Source organism: Cupressus sempervirens, chromosome 9 (assembly GCF_028749045.1).
Source record: "Cupressus sempervirens isolate cs-2001-9-10 chromosome 9, ASM2874904v1, whole genome shotgun sequence".
In the NCBI taxonomy this organism is placed as follows: Eukaryota; Viridiplantae; Streptophyta; class Pinopsida; order Cupressales; family Cupressaceae; genus Cupressus; species Cupressus sempervirens.
Window position 1 is genome coordinate 812,273,017 of NC_143126.1, and position 18,415 is coordinate 812,291,431.

An 18,415-nucleotide genomic window follows, 5' to 3' on the forward strand; every position below is an offset into this window, starting at 1 on the left:
CTTGATCATATGAGTAACCCTAGGAGCTCTATTGACTTTTATGTAATTGTCACCTATGTGGAAAGTAGAAAAGGACATTCACATTGTAGACTCCCTCCCATAGAAGCACTTCACCTCCTTGACCATAACATACCATATTGGGGAGGAATATCAAGTTCCAAGACATTCATGTTTACATCATAGTATGGGTATGCAACTGGTTTATATGCTAGTGCATTGATAGTACTTATGATAGGGACTTCCCCTGAATCCATGGCATGACATCTACCTTGTTTGGTGTCTACTTTCAACCAAAGGGACTCTGTGATTTTGAAAGGCATGATAGTTTTTGAACTCCTTGATTCAATCATATAGTTCTTCACAGTCTTTCCATTTATAATTAGACTAAGAAATAACTAATCAATATTTTTTATGTATGTTGTTTCTGAACTATGTAGGTATATTGGGGGTATCTAAGATATCACTCCCTTTTCTTCTTTTTCTTTGGGTGTGACTTGTACCATTTTTCCCAACCAAGATAGAGCTTTTCTTTTATGCTCTTGTATTTTGGACATCTCAGATAAAGGAACCTTTATAGTAATTTGTAACAACATAGAAGTCAAATCAATAGGATCATAAGTGAGAGGTTTATCTAAATTACCTTTATTTTCTTGTCCTTGGATAGAAAAATCCTTGATTTTCTTGACAACATTAGGCTTTAGCTTCTTTTCTTCTATATTTGTCTTGATTGGGCTAGCATTTTGGGTTGGCAATCTCTTAGGTTCCCACTTCTTATCCTTAACATCCTTGACCTTGAAAATAATTTGATCCTTTCCATTTTTTCCATCATTCATTTTTTGGGTTACATCCTTGATGAAAATTCTTGAAGCATTGCCAACAACATAATTTACTATTCTATTTCTCAAGTTCTAATTACTATGAACTTGAGCAACCATTTCCACAATTATCTTGTTAATTTCTTCCTTTGATGGTTTTCTCAAATTGATGTGTTCCACCTCTGAGATCATGTTTCATTCTTTGGCATCAATTTCACTTTCATCATTTGGGAAAATTTGCTAATAATAGACTTATATACATCTCCTTGATTGCTTACATCCATTTTAGATTCTTTTGTATCAGATTCTTCATAGTCACAACAAGAACTACTCATATTGCAAGCTACATCATCATTATTTTTCTCTTCCTTTTCTTCTTTGTATTGTAATTGTTGGGATATAGAGAATGAATGAGCTATAGCACAATATTAAGGAGAATGTGGGGATTGGAAAACCACACACCAAAGAATTTCCTCTCCCATATTATAATGGATCTAGTGTACTATTCTCATTTTAATTTTGCATAGGTTTATTAATAGGTTTACCATCCTTCCACTGTGTGTTGAAAGGGTAATTTTGCAATATTATCTGCCTATTGAGATTTTTGTTAAACTTTGGCTTTTCACTAGTATTAAGCTTATTCACATTATTGATAGGAGGCTTCGAGTTATTCAATAAATTTAGTACTTGATCCATTTTATCTTCCTTAGGCTTCTTATTTATACTATCTTACAAGAATCTTTTAATGTCTTAGCACCCTTGTCCCTCAGTATATATGCAATTTTAATTTCAAATACATTAAATTAGTCAGACACACATTATTACCTAATCTCATGACTTGGAATAGCTTGTACATCCCCTTTTGGAACCTAGCATTGAAATCACATGTGGATTCATTCTAATTCTTTTTGATATTATTAATTCATTCAATAAAAAGCTAGCATTAGTGTTGTCTCCATATCATTCCTTAATTTTTTTCCCAAATCATCCCACAAACCAATACTGTCATTAGGGATCTCCCAAACCAATCTCTAGCATCCTCTATGAGTGTGCACAAATAGTTTCATAACAACATCATCATGTTCAACCTCATAATAATTTAGCATGTTAGTGAATTTTCTAAGGTGTTCCTCACCACTACTAGCATTATTTATAGAAAAATTTGTGACTTTATCCCTTAATTTATTTGGAATGGGATGGGGGGAACTAGGGATATCTACAAAATAAAATATCTTATATCTTTCCATGTATATGAGCCTTTTTTGAGATCTAAAGACATTGGAAGAACTAGGTCCAGTAGCTTGGGTTTGCATAGAGGTTTTCCCTTATTGTGCAATAATTAGTTGACAAGTTGTGGTGTAAGAGGAAGCTAGTACTAACTAGGAAATTCCATGATTATTTATCACATGACCGCATATTAGGATAGAAGATACACCTTGTGAGGTCTGGTTTTTCCCTACTATTAGACTAGATGTGGATTTTAGGAATCAAATTTTTATTTTCATTTCTATTGCTTGAGCTTAATTTTAAACCTTGTCCAATTACTTTGTTAGATCATATCTTCCCTTCTTAGCTCTTTCTAGTTCTCAATCAAATTTGGAGATACCAAAACTCTTAGATGTAACAAGAGGTTCATTGATCTAAATGCCAAAAACCTTTTCTTTCCTTTATCAATATTTGTAGTAGTGAGTGTATACACTATTATGTTAGCAAGAAACACTAATCTATTAAGAGAGCAAAGCATTAACTAACAAATATTATATAACATATAAGAGAGATTAAAGAGGAACCCCTAATTAGGAATGTGAGCCAAGTGAATGGACTCTCCCAATAGGAATTAGCTCTTTGCTTGGTATATGAGTCTAATTTGGATATGGATTTAGGATGTATGCTCAAGATACTCAAACTATGCTTCAATGGAGATGGATGGGTAATGGCAAATTGGTAGCTTTGTGAGATCTTGATTTGGCATTATAAGGGTATGGTTAAAGGCTTTGTTTCTCAAACTAGAATTATAACTTTAGCTCAAAGGTTGTGATGAAATGGCTTGGGAGGGGATTCAATTTATAAGCTAAGCCATTGAGGGTTTGAGGGCTAAGATTCAAGGATGGGGAAAAGCTCATGGAGGACTTAGATTGCATGAGAGGAGAGCACATGGATTGTGCTTCCTTACAGCCAATCAAGGACTGACACATGTCACAGGGTGAGTGGATGGAGGAAAGGGCAAGGATGAGTCAACAAAGGAGGCTCAAGGCTTTAAAGAACCTCATAAATGGCTTGTAAGAGCAATGAATGGGTTTGTAAGAGTCTTTATGGCTTTGTAAGAGAATTCATGGTTGGGTGGTTGGGATGTTTTGGAGGGAGTTGAGATTGTTGACTTTGCTTGGTTTAGGAAAGTCTTAAGCTTGCTTAGGGAATGTGACAGGGTTAGGGGGGATTAGAGGTGATTTAGGATTAGATTAAGGTTGTTAGAGATATGTAAGTGGATGACATTTAATGAGGGTGGGTGAGCTAGTGGCTAAGCTTGGTTAGTATGGGTGGATGGGGTGGATTAGGCTAAATGGAGATTTAGGAATAGGTTAGGGGTTATTAGATTTGAGGGATAGATTTATTAAATAGATTTATTTAATAAATGGGGATTTGGAATTAGATAGGAGAATAGGATTTAATTGATAAATAATAGGTTATTTGATTTATCAATTAGGACTATAGATGATTAATTAAATTAATTAGCTAGGGGATGGCAAAGGATTAAACAAATAGAAATTTAATTAATGATGCCTTTAGAGATAGCTAAATAGGATTACCAAAGCGTTGTAATCAAATTTAGGTGTCTACATTTTGTCCCTTTTTGACATAGTGTTGAGACAACATTATTTCAAAGAAGTTCAGATATAAATGACACGAGGAAGATGTTTTAGCAACAAAGTTTCCCCAGCCTCGGATAAGAAGAGGAGAGACTAGATTGTATGATGCCCCCTCAAGAAGGTGATGGGGAGAGAAAATGAGGCTCGATGGTTTCTTTAAAAATTTAAGAATCTGAGATGAGCAAGGAGACTCAGATTGGCAAAGAGAAGGGGCCAAATTAGCTCAAACTCTCACTATGGGAGAATGATAAAGGGATATCAGATGCACAAGAGGAAGCAATCTTAAGACTTTAGGGAAGGTGGAGGATGGAATAGAGTGCTATAAAAAGGAATCTAGGATAGGGTGATGGATGAGGGGATTATAAAGCTGATGCGATAGGATCTCAAAGAGTCAGATTGGTTGAAGATGGGTTTCGGAGATCCCTAGGACTAGGATTGTGGATCTCAAAAAGATGAGGCTTGGTGGATTGATTGGATTGGTGGATCCCTAAGACTAGGATGGTGGATCCCTAAAGCTAAGAGTGAAGATTGATTCAAAGAGATATTGATGCATAAGCTGGGGTAGGAGAGACAGATCATAGATGCTGGATATGGATGTTGGATAATGGAGATGAAGGGAAACCATTGAAGCTTTTTTGAGTAGGGGGATAATTCAAAGAGAAGTACCACCATGTAGTTGAGCACTAGATTTGCTATAGGACTATTGGTTAATTGCCAAGGTTACCAAGAACATCAAAGCCTTTTCACCAACTATCCAGAGGACTGACAAACTGACTCAAAACAAACACGCAAGGATTGCCCTAGCATCACACATGAGTCTCAGAGGAATTAGAGTGGAACCGACATTGGGTAACCCACAAGCAGAAAAGAAAAACAAATGAAAGACTTGATCAAGACCTTACACTCAGGTTGCCCCATTCGCAGTGTACCATGATATGGAAGATCACGACAACCTTGAGGAGGGAACAAAAATATTGCTTGGAAAAGATATTTTCAAGACCCAAAAGGGAAGATTCCAAATAAAAAGAAAGTGAAAATCCAAAAGAGAATAATTTACCAATGAGATGGATGGGACGAGGTACTAACAGACCAAGATCAGAGATGAGGAAAGCTATATCCTACAAGGATCTATTGGAGAGCACCTAAGCTAATGGACTTGGATTAGTGATGCATTTGGCAAGCTGAACTAAGAAGGATAACACTTTGGTGATAGGAGATCTAGCTAAAGGATGCAGTGGAATAGCTAACCAAGGGTTGGTCAATGTGTACAAGATGCTGATCAAGGAAGAACTGACACAAAAGCTGGATAGATACAATGGTACTAAGCTAAAGAGGATGTACAAGCTGACAGACCAAGATATGTTACAAATGTACCACGTTGTTCATGTTTTGGTTTTGTGAGATGGAAATGTTTGTGAAGGGTGGGATGTCTGTAATAGTTGATAGGCAGATAGGTAGATGGTTTGTGAAAAGCTTAAGTGAAAATGGGGTTCTTTGTGTGCATGTGATAAGATACAAACTAGGATACAAGTTTATTTACAAGCTGGAATATGGTACAAGATTTGGACAAGATTTGGATATACAGGCTATGATACAAGGGGTGATACAAGATTTACAAGCTGGGGTACAAGATTTACAAGTTGAGGTACAAGATTATTTACAAGCTGTACATGAGGTATTTACAAGCTTCATTAGATTTTGGATATTTGGTTGGAACACCAAGGGAACAAGCAAGTGTTTTATGGGATGGTGGGTGAATAGATGAGGGATAGGATAATGATAGATAATGGATTAGTCTTAGTACACAAGGTACTTGAATTACCAGGTTTTCACTAAGGTACCTATCCAAGGTGCTTGAATTGCCAAGTTTTTACCATTGGACGCTTATTTATCTTTACTATTTTTTTGTATTTTTTAAAAGCTGTGTATACCAAGGATCTTCAAGCATAGAACTTCTTGAGATGAATGATGTTAGTAGGATCATTCAAGAATTCTCCTTTCGGTGTAGATGGCTGATAGGCTCCAAAGCCAAAGGATGCAGTGACAACATAAGGACCAAGCCAGGTAGGTTTAAACTTGCCTTTCTTTTCTCGATCTGCTTGGACTTTCATGTTTTCTTTGAGGACCATGTCGCCCAGCTAAAAGTGTCATGGAAGCACCTTCTTGTTAAAATTTCTTTTGAGATGAGTTTGATAGACTATGAGATTATCATAGGCTTGTTGTCGCTTCTCATCTAAGAGGTCTAGTTGGGTGAGTCTAGCTACTCTATATTCTTCATCTGATATTTTCCCTTGCAAAGATATGCGCAAGGAGGGAAGTTCAACCTCTATGGGTAGTAATTCTTTGGAACCATAGCTTTCCTATGGATGTATGAAAGGAGGTTTGATAAGCCCATAGGGTTGGATTTATTTGTAGGTGCCAATCGTGGCTGAAATTATTGAGAACTTTCTTTAGGATTTTGAGGAGGGTTTTGTTAGTTTCCTCTGCTTGGCCGTTACCTTGTGGGAAATATGGGCTAAAAAAGTAGTGATGGATGCAGAGGGAAGTGCATAATTCTTCCAATTTGAGATTTTCAAAGTTAACTCCGTGGTCGGTGAAGATAGTGGATGGGATGCCAAAGCGGCAAACAATGTGGTACAAGATGAACTTGGAGACCTGAACTCCTGTAGCTGAGACTAGGGGAACTACTTCCACCCATTTAGTGAAATAGTTTGTAGCTATTATTATCCATTTATGTCCATCAAATAAGAGAGGTGTGATAGTTCCAACTAGATCAAGTCCCCAACAAGCGAAAGGCCAAGGTGGTGCAATAGGCTATAGATCTTGTGCTAGAGCATGCACAAGATTTGCATGCTGTTGACATGGGAGACACTTTCTGACAAAGTCACATGAATCTTTTTCAATGGTAGGCCAATAGTAGCCTGCTCTAAGGATTTTTTGAGCTAGGAAAATACCACTCGTGTGGCCACTGCAAAGTCTAGAGTGTACTTCTTTTAATGCCATTGTGGCCTCATTTTCATCTAAACATCGAGAGAGAGTATCATGATAACCCCAACGATATAGGGTATTGGCTATGATAACATAGCGGGATGATTTTCAAATGAGGTTTTGGTGTTGGGTACGTGTGAGGTGAGGAGAGATGATACCATCTTTAAGGTAAGCATGAATCTCATGGTACCAAGGGGATTGGGGACCAATCAAGATACAAACACGGTTTGAATCCTCATTCGCATAGGTGGGTTTGAGGAGCTATTCGACTAAAAACTCATACTGTGTAGCTGCTTGGGGAATTTCTAAGAGCAAGCCAATAGTAGCCATAGTGTCTGCTGCTTTGTTCTGCATTCGAGGCACTTGTGTAAACTGAAGCTTTGTAAAATGCTGGGTTAGCTGATCAACTAGCTCTTTGTAGGGTAATAGTTTTTCATCTTTGGTTTGATATTGATTTAGGGATTGCTTGATGATGAGCTAAGAATCGCCAAATATTTGTAACTCAGTAATGTTCCATTCTGCGGCTATCTTTAATCCTGCTATGAGAGGCTCATATTCAGCTATATTGTTGGTGCTAGAGAATTGTAGCTTAAAAGCTTTTGGAATGTAATCTCCTTGAGGTGTGACCAACAATATTCCTTCCCCTAATCCATGAGATGTGTATGAGCCATCAAAATAGAGTTTCCATGGGGGTTGTTCTTCAATTAAGCATATATGCTCATCTAGAAATTCTATGATCAAAGGATATGTATCTACTAGAGGTGCATCATCTAGATGATCTGCTATAGCTTGCTCTTTGATTGCCTTTCTATCCACATACTAGATGTCAAATTTTCTAAGAAGCATAACCCATTTGGCCAAATCGCCTATAAGTGATATTCTGGAGAGCATATACTTGAGAGGGTCGATCTTGGAGACTAGTTGGATGGTATGACTTAGCATGTAGTGGCGAAGCTTTTGAGTTGAGAAAACAACTGCCAAACAAGCTTTTTGCATAGGAGTATAATTGAGTTCATAACCAACTAGGGTTCTACTGATGTAGCAGATGGCTCTTTCTCTACCATAGTCATCGAGCTGTGCTAGAAGTGTCCCTAGAGTAGTAGGCATTGCTGATATGTACAAGCTCAAGGGATGACCAGGAACTAGTGGAACCAAGATATGGGGATTGGCAAGATATTGCTTGAGCTAATTGAAGCTACGTTGACATACAGGATCCCACTTGAAGTTTTCATCCTTCTTTAGGAAATGTGCAAATGGTGTACACTTATCTGCAAGCTGGGAGATGAAGCACCAGACGAATTGAAGCTTTCCTTGAAGAGAGCAAAGTTGTTGTAGTGTCTGGGGAGGAGGTATGTCTAAGATAGCCTTGACCTTCTTGGGGTCGATCTCTATACCTTGTTTAGAAACTATAAAGCCTAGAAGCTTGCTAGATGTGACCCCAAAGACGCACTTCTTGGGATTTAAAATGAGGTGATATTTGGCTAACCTATCAAAGACTTTCTCCAAGTCAGCAAGATGATCCATGAAGGTATGAGATTTGACCAAGATATCATCCACATAATCCTCCAAAATGCTATGGATAAGATCATGGAAAATGGCTGTCATAGCTCTTTGATAGGTAGCCCCAACATTCTTCAGGCCAAAAGGCATCATGTTGTAACAAAAGGTTCCCCAAGGGGTAGTGAATGCTATCTTATGCTGATCCTCTTTGCAATCTTAATTTGATTATACCCAGAAAATCCATCCATGAGGCACAAAATTTCATGTCCAGCTATAAGATCTACAATCATATCTATGTTGGGTAAGGGAAAATCGTCTTTTGGACAAGCTTTGTTAAGATCTCTAAAATCAGTGCAGATTTTGATGTCACCAGAAGGTTTAGTGATGGGGACCATGTTAGAGATCCACTTTGAGTAGTCGATAGGTCGAATAACCTTAGCAACTAACATTCTTTCTAATTTAGCTTTGACCAATAATGCCACCTTGGGGTGCATTTTTCTAAGCTTTTGTCTGACAGGCTTGATCTTTGATCAACTACAAGATGATGAACTACAAGCTTTGGATCAAGTCCTAGCATGTCCTGATATGACCATGTAAATCGACCAATGTTCTCTCTTAAGACTTCAAAGAGGAGATCAGCTTGGTCTTGCGATAGGGATGTAGTAATGTGAACAAGTCTGGGGATCTCTAAAGAATCGATGTTGACTTCTCTAGTATCCTCAATTAGAATAGAAGACACCTTTGGTCAATTATCTTGAGGAGGCAATGCTAAATCCTCATGTTCTGCTTGTGGCTCTAGATTTTCTTGTTGAGGGGTTCTCTTCGCTGCCTTAACTAGTCCCAGATTCACCTTAGTTCTAGTTTTGGGTGTATTAGAACCAGGTTGGGGATTTTATCCAAAATACCCCTTGGGATCTAGCTTGTAGATTTAGGTAGAATTTGTCTTCATTTGCTTGTGAGGTGTTTTAGCTCCCATGAATCTTAGAAGCACTTCCTCTAATGTGAACTCATCAATGTGTATAACGCTTGGTTGGTCCCAATCTATGAGTTGTGGATGGGAAAGTGGTAGGTCAATGAAATGGATGGATAGTTCTTGGAGAGCAGAGTCTCCCAGGGAGATTTGGTCTGGGATATTGTCGAAGGCTCTCTTTTCAACTTCCTTATGAATGTCTTTGATTTTGACAAGGTCACGGTGGATGTTCAAAAAAGCATGACCATTCTAATTGGTGCCCCCAGTTGTGGGTATGCCAAAGCCAAGACCTGACTTCGTTTCCCACTTGTGTGTTTCGATAGGGCACTGCATGCCTCTTTCTTCTGGTCCTGGACCACCACCTTGATAGTTCCATTTGTTAGTGATGAGCTTATGTTCTTGGGGATACTTCTAGCTGAAGTGAACAAGGTGTGCCTGATTTCTTCGAGGTGCACGTTATGTAACCAATTGTTGATATCTGGAGTGAGCTCCTCATGAAGAGGGATTTTTGAGGATACAAAGGTTGTTGGGCCAAACTATTTGTATCAAGGAGGTGGAATCTCCTTAGCTTTGTGATATGTCAGTCATCCATAGGCATGTAGATCAAGTGGGAGTGCCTCGATAACAAATGCATTTGATAGACTATACTCTCCACAGCCTTTATTAGTGATCTTCACGGTAGATTGTATGGAGGCAAGGATGGTTTCTGGGTCATTACAAGTGTGGGATGAGCTCGCGATGGCTGTGCTGATATCAATTCTAGGGCAATGGTTTGCATATGAAGCTTCAACTACATTGCAATAAGCAAAGGGTTCTGCATTGGCATGGATGGTTAACTCAGTGCCCTGATGCAAAAATTTGATGCACTGATGGTAAGTGGATGGAATGGCTTTCATGGCATGAATCCATGGGTGACCTAGGAGGATGTTGAATGGTGGGTTTAGATCAATAACATGGTAGAGTGTTTCTTGGATGACTAGCCCAACCTTGATTGAAAGCAAAATAGTTCCTTCTATGGTTCTTTCCAAGTTGTCATAAGCTTTGATGGTGATAACCTCATTGATGATATTTACCTCAGTATACCCAACCTATTTTATGAATTTTAGGGTGAAAATATTCAAGGCTGATCCATTATCTATCATTACTCTTTTTACAGTGAAGTTGGATACCATGATGGCTATGCGAAGCAGAAGGGTGTGATCTGGCTTGACCACGGGTATGTCGGTGGGTTTGAATGATAGGGCACATGAGGAGGATAGGTGTCCAATGAGATTACAAAAATGAGGACTGGTGTGGAGAAGGTCTAAAATAGAGATTTGGGTTGGCATGTTCCCAAGGTGTTCCAAGATATTGTACTGACTTTTTGATGGAGCTGATGGTGCTGGTGAAACAGGTGGGCCTATGATGTTAAATCGTGCTCTTTGAGTGGTGACTACACACTCATTGATTGGTCCTTGGATATTGATAACATTGACAAAAGGCTCTTTCTTAGATATACAACCTATGAGGCTACCATAGTCTATATAGGATGAAGTGTGGTCATTGTTCTTCCAATGCTGTTGGTTTGGCTAGCGGTTGTTAGTATTGTTGTTGTTGGTTTGGATAGGTGCTTTTCCAAGATTTTGGTTGTTGTGAGGAGGAAAAGCATTTTGATAGATCTGCAAGCCTGCATTGGGAGAGGTTTGTGCTCCAATTGTGATTTCTTTCCGATCAACAAGGTCCTGCACATAATCTTTCAGCTTCATACATCTGAGGGCGGTGTGCCCTTTCACCCTGTAAAACTTGCAATACTCATTGTCTCTATACCATGCAGCTTTGGACTGGCCTGGGTTGATTTGATGGGTAGGAGAAAATTTGATGAGGTTTTCCTTAGTCAATTTCTCAAAAATGACATCCAATGGCTCACCAAGGGGTGTATAGTTTCTAGGTGCAGGTTGGAACTTGGGCTTTGATCCTGCAGCTACATTGATTGCATTAGCTTGATTTCTAGAGCCTTGAAAGTTGGGTCTTAGATTGTAGCTTTGATAGCTTTGGCTATTCTACTGTTGATAGTTGATAGCTTGTTGATTGTTTGGTTGATATGTTGGGTTGGACTGATTTTGGGAAGGACCAACAATATTCACATGTCTCGTGTCAGTGACCCCATCTGTTGCAACATGCTTGTTTTTGTTCCAATACCTAGACTTGTCATTTGAATGTGTTTGATTTTGGTTGGCTTCCTTGTAAATCTTGACCACACCATCTTTAATGAGTCCTTGCTCAAGGATCATTCCTTTTTCTTTGATATCTTTGTAGGTCTGCAAATAGTTCATGGTCATGTAGTGAGCCAAGCTAGGATGAGCATTATCAATAAACATTTTCACCAACTGGTGCTCTAGTAAGGTGCAAGATATGCGGGTGGTAAGGGTTTGCCATCTTTGTAGATTTTTTAGAAGGCTTTCTCCACTTTTTTTCTTAGTGTGGAAAAGATCAACTACTGATAGCTCTATTTCAACAAGATGGGCATATTGGGCTACAAATGCCTCAAACAATTCAGCAAAGTGTTTAATTGTGCCATATGGTATTATATAAAACCATTCAAGAGCTGGTCCAGCCAAGCTTTTGGGAAAGAGACACAAGAGGAAGATGTCATCGTATGCCACTTCTTGGCAGTGCATGTAAATTTTTTTGATATGTGTGACAGGGTCTCCTTTTCCTCTGAATTTGTCAAACTTGGGTGTCTCAAAATGCTCGGGGAATGGAGTCATAGTAATCGCTCTGTCAAATGGGAAGGACACACATTCTCAAATTTGAAGGTTTTTGGATCATTTCCCTCTTGGATGTTCTTCAAAGCTATCTACATGGCTTCCCATTCTAAATTAATGGGTGATGGTTGGGGTGCCCCTAATGTAGGAGTTCCCTGAGGTAGGTATGTGCTAGATGGGGCAATGGAATATGGATGGCTTTGAGGTACAGGGTGGTAGGGATTGTACATGGCTTGGGCAACTGAATGGTGGATGATAGGTTGCTGAGGTGGAGGTGGCACATATTTCTACATGTGTTGTGAAGCTTGCTGTTGATATTCAATTTGAGGTTGGGACTGAGGAACATAAGCTAGCTATGGGATAAATGGATTTCTTTGTGGAGGTAAGGTATAAGATGGTTGTGAAGCTTGGGGAGCTTGTGGAACTTGACTTTGGATTTGAGGAGTTTGACCAATATATGTGGGCTGTACCCCCATTTGGGAAGGTATCTGCATGGCAAAAGAGGCCAAGTAATTGGTGGTTGGTGGTGGTGGATTTCCTCCTAGAAGTGGCATAGAAAAATAGTTGGTAATAGGAGGTAATGGATTAGTTGGTGGTGGAGGTGGTGGGAATTGAAAGCTTGGGAATGGAACTGATGGGGTTTGATAGCTTGGTGGCTAGATTTGAAAGCTTGGTAGAGTGGTGGCAGGAGCCTGGGTCACTTGAGAGCTCAGAAGAACATTGGTAGTAGCTTGTGAGGTTTGATAGCTTTGTGGAGTGAGGGTAGTAGCTTGTGGATTTATGGATGATGGCACTGAGCTCAAAGGACCTAATGGAAATTATGGAATGGTGTTCTGAGCTGAGGTAAACAGGCTGGGGGTGATGAAAGGTTGATTACTTGGCCCCATGGGTGGCATCCTGATTGTATATTACTAAGGTTGGCTAAAGATGCTAGCACTAATTTGGGAGATGGGTGGATTTGGAAGGCTAGGTTGGAGAGCAGTAGTAACAATAGTGAAAGGAGTGAATGATGAGGTGTTTTGGGTGAAGGGGGTTTGGGATGGAGTGGTATGGATTAATGGTGGAGTGGTGGTGGCTGGATTGGCTTGCGGAAGGGAGATCTCAACTTGAGTGGAGGCTGGTATGTTTGGGTCTATTGGATCAAAAGGATTGGCTTGAGGCTCTTCTTTTGGCACATATTGAGGATAATTTGAATCATAAGAGCCTATCGAGAGTGGTAGTTGCCCAAAAAATAGGTGAGATGGTTATGATAAGGGAGGAGGTCTTCCAAAGTCGAAGACTCCTATGTTGTCCCTTCAAAATTTAGCCATGATTGTTTCTTTGTTCTAATCTATAATGGCATTCACCAATACTGCATTTCTTGGCTGGTTCATGAAAGCTTCAATGTCAGTAGGTGATGGTATAGCATTCTCTGGGCTGAAGGATGGTTGAGTGCTCAAGGAGAGCGATGGTGTTTGATCTAAATGATAGGGCTCTATTGTTTCCCTCTTCTTCTTGGCTAAGATAGTGACAGGTGGCATGAAAATGCAGAATGTTCCTAGGGATGAGATGCAACAATGCTGATGGATGCAAAAAGGGGGGAGGCTTTTCTATGCAAATGATTTCCTAGGTTGAGGCAAAGCTGTATGAGAAAACCTAAGGAGGATTGGGTTGGGGATTCTAACTTCAAAGATATGTTTCCAAAGCATGAAAGGTTTGCTTTCCTATGTGCAAACTTGGTGGTGATTGTGTCAACTTAAGGATAGACTGATGATCCTTTAGGAAAAACATGAGATTGACCACTTGAGGATCTCAACCTTTAGCTCAAGGTGATGAGGGATAACAAGTGACAAAGCTAGATTACCCTAGACAAAGCTCTGTCAAAGGGATAACCTTGGTGAGATTGGTGGATTTGGAATATGTTAGGAATGGAAAACTTTTGGCAAGGTGACAACAATTTTGAAGGCTTGGATGTGAAGTTTTTGGATTGCTGGCTAGATGGTTTGGTTCTAAATGAGATGGATGAGCTAAAATTCTTAAGGGGATGACTAAGGATGGCTAGCTTACCTACAAGGATAACTCTAAAGTGGAGATTATGCAAGAATATGTGGAAAAACAAGGGGGTCTAATCATAGAAATCATGCCTAGTTGGTAATGCATAAGCAGGGTTAACTCTTGGATGTTGGTTAAGTTGGATGGTGCGATCAAACCAAGCATCTTGAAGGGCTTCGTTGGCAGCTTTGTCCTCTACTTTGTGGAGTTTGGAAATTTGAGGGCTTGGTGTTATTTCTTTTCTCTTGGCTGAAAGTTCTTGGTATGCTTGAGATGGCTTGAGTTTGGTTTTGTGAAACTTCTGTTTGGGTTTGGGTTGTTCTCACATAAATTCTTGAATCTGCTTGACTTTGAGAGATCTTGGTTGTTTTTCTTTGACTTGTTCAACTTTTAAAACAAGTAGTGACTACGCTAAGTATGCCCTAAGCTAGGATTGACCAAGTTTGGAAAACATTCATTTAACAAATAAAAAATCAAGCAATAGATAAGAACAACCAGATAGAAGTTTTTGATTCTTAGAATGTGATACTTGTGCCAAGGAGTGTGTATGTTTTAAATTTTTTTTGATCTGTCACTTCAAACACATTAACACCCTAGATGGTTGTCTGCAAGGCTGACAACTAGTTTAGCTAGGGAGTCCTCGATATACTCAAGGTATGTGAGGCCGAAATTTACAGATGAAACCAAAAAGATGTCACACAGCCGAGAGGAGCGGTAACCCACTTCTCCTCTTTCACTTCTCAAGGGTATAAATTTCCTTGAGGCTTAGCTCGAGTGACAAAATCTTGATTCCAAGAGAGGTGTCTTTGGATTCACCTCCTGATCTTTATACTCTGTCGGAATGCTAGAGTTGAGGTCGTCTCAAGGGGTGATGAAATCCCCAAGTAGGCATCCTAAAACTTAAACAAGATTTTGGATCCTAATCTTATGCACCCAAGATGGATTTGAAAGACAACAAGGGGAGAGAAGACTTGGATGATCTCGAGCTAAAAGACAAAATTCTTTTCCACCTGATGCTTAAGCTTTTTGATCTAGACTTTGCAAGCACTCATGTTTAAGATACACTGTTTATTCCAACTTTGAAGTGTCAACAAAAGTAAAATTGATTGAAGAATGTGAACAAGAAGAAGAGTTAGGGTCAACAAGAAAGTAAACCCATGCACCCAGAGGCCCTCAACATCAAGTATTGATTAATTTCCTTTAAGACATTCAAGAGTTGGTGTGATTTTTTTTTAAGCCCAAAACAAAGATGTGTAAAATACGGTTGTCGAGCGCATGCCCGAAGGCCTTCCACATCAAGATTTGTTCAAATTTTTATGCCCCAATGAAGTGTTAGCGAGACTAATGTGCATTCAAAGAATTTTTTAACTTAGAAAAACTAATAAAAACCCAAGTAAGTGGAGTTTGATTTTTGTGGAGCACTTAACACCCTCTTAGGTGGACCCATCCCCATAGATGGTGTTGAGATTGCAACCAATGGTTAGAATGATGGGTGATTAAAGAGGGTGAGTCCAACTACAAACTCACTCAAAGCATTTTTATTAGTTTTTATAACTTAGGAAATTACAAAAATGTGGATTTGGATTTTTTTTATGCCCAAAAATTGAAGTGTGAGATATTGCAATGGTTAATTGATCCTTTGCATTCAAGATTGAGTTTTTTTATTTTAAGCATGCATTCCAAGAGAGATTGATTTTAATCCATGGCATTCAAGATTATGTTTGAGCAACATTCATTCAAAGAAAAAATGTTTAAACATTCAAGTTCATTTTTCAAGAGCATTAAACCATGTAAGGAGAACCTGCAAGAAACACGGTTAGTGGTTTCATATATGCTCCAACTTGCAATAGCCACAAAAGCCAATTTGATTATTAACCCAAAAAATCTCAAAAATTTGAAGCTTAACTATGGGAAAAATAAAATCAACTTTTTTTTGTTCTTTTTCCTAGGCATAAAAATGCTTAGAAAAACCTCTACTCTATGGAACCACCAAAAGTTAAAATAAAAAGTGTAGGAACATAGATGCTAGAATAAAAATGCAACAATAACAGGTAGAGATGATAGTTCATCCGATGGAGACGCTAATCTACAGAGACATCAATCAGTAGAGATGACAATTTAGGTTGGTGGCATAGACAAACGAAAAATAGGTAGAGACGTTGAGCTATGGAGATGATAGTTTAGGTTGGTGGTGCAGACAAACAAAAAGCAGGCAGAGACGCCAAAATTTGGAGATGATGGTTAAGGTTTCAGAGATGACAATTTGGTGGCAGCGTAGCCAATAGTAGACTAGGCAGAGACGCCAAACTTCAGAGACGATGGTTGAGGTTGCAGAGATGACAGTTTACCAGGCGTAGACGATAGTTCACCAAGTGCAGATGCCAATCTGCGGAGATGACACTGCGCATGAACAAAACTTAAATGCATGAGTTTTTCTAGAAATTTTTGATTTTTTTGATTATTTTCAAGTTTTAAAGGGTATGTCTTTCTCCCAAGTGCGTCTTTTAACCTGCAAAAATAAGCAAAACACCCTACAACCCACTCAAACAACAACAAATGTTAGATGTTTAGTTTATAAGAACAAAACATAGAGTGAAATGGATGAATGAATGACCCATAGTGGGGTCCCACCGAGCGTGCCAAAATGTATACACTAATATGTTAGCAAGAAAGACTAATCTGTTAAGAGAGAAAAGCATTAACTAACAAAGATTAATATAACATATAAGAAAGACTAAAGAGGAACCCCTAATTAGGAATGTGAGCCAAGTGAATGGACTCTCCCAATAGGAATTAGCTCAAGTTGCTTGGTAGATGAGTCTAATTTGGATATGAATTTAGGATGTATGCTCAAGATACTCAAACTATGCTTCAATGGAGATGGATGGGTAATGGAAAATTGGTAGCTTTGTGAGCTCTCAATTTGGCATTATAAGGGTATGGTTAAAGGCTTTGTTTCTCAAACTAGCATTATAACTTTAGCTCAAAGGTTTTGATGAAATGGCTTGGGAGGGGATTCAATTTATAGGCTAAGGGCTTGAGGGTTTGAGGGCTAAGATGCAAGGATGAGGAAAAGCTCATGGAGGGCTTAGATTGCGTGAGAAGAGAGCACATGGATTGTGCTTCCTTACAGCCAATCAAGGACTGACACATGTCACAGGGTGAGTGGATGGAGGAAAGGGCAAGGATGAGTCAACAAAGGAGGCTCAAGGCCTTAAAGACCCTCATAAATGGCTTGTAAGAGCAATGAATGGGTTTGTAAGAGTCTTTATGGCTTTGTAAGAGCATTCATGGTTGGGTGGTTGGGATATTTTGGAGGGAGTTGAGATTGTTGACTTTGCTTGGTTTAGGAAAGTCTTAAGCTTTCTTAGGGAATGTGATAAGGTTGGGGGGGGGGGGGGGGGGATTAGAGGTGATTTAGGATTAGATTAAGCTTGTTAGAGATATGCAAGTGGATGGCATTTAATGAGGGTGGGTGAGTTAGTGGCTAAGCTTGGTTAGTATGGGTGGATGGGGTGGATTAGGCTAAATAGAGGATTTAGGAATAGGTTAGGGGTTATTAGATTTGAGGGATAGATTTATTTAATAAATGGGGATTTGGAATTAGATAGGAGAATAGGATTTAATTGATAAATAATAGGTTATTTGATTTATCAATTAGGACTATAGATGATTAATTAAATTAATCAGCTAGGGGATGGCAAAGGATTAAATAAATAGAAATTTAATTAATGATGCCTTTAGCGATAGCTAAATAGGATTACCAAAGTGGTGTAATCAAATTTAGGTGTCTACAGTGAGATCTATTACATTCTCTTCAAGGGGTTTATAAGGTTGGACTTTTGAAATCATAGGTCCTTCTCTCTCACATAGGGAACATTCTTGATCTTGAACCTTAGACCTGATTTCTCCAATATCTCCAAATATATTTGAATGTAGGGTTGAAGATTTCTCCTCTAACTTCCTATTTTTCTCTTTAAGCATGTCCATTCTTCTTAGTAGACTTTCCCTTTCTATAAGGGTGTTCATGGTGATCATTTATTTTTTCTTTTCCAAATGCATGCATTTGGAATCCTCCTCTACAACCTTCTCTCTAATTATTTCAACTTCGGACAATAAGTCATTAGGATTTGTAGAGGTGATCTCTGAATCTAGACGATCACTCAAATATATAAGGTTTCTCTCAACAAGAGGAATGTGCCCTAGAGTTTGCCTATTATTTGGGGTATTCTTGTATTTCCAGTATTGATCTACTTCTTTAGACACATTTGGTTTGAAAGAACTATCCCCAATAGATGAAACAATTTTATCTTGGTATAGTCTCTCCTTAGGCAAAGGAGTACTGAAGATTTCACCTAGAAATCTTGTATTTTCAGATTTAGAATTCAAAGATGAGGATTCCCTTTCTACTACATGATGATACTAAGAGTGACCTAATACATTATCTTGGGGTTTCCATGTGTGCCCATAATCTCCTTTCTTCATAGGCAAGTTCTTTCT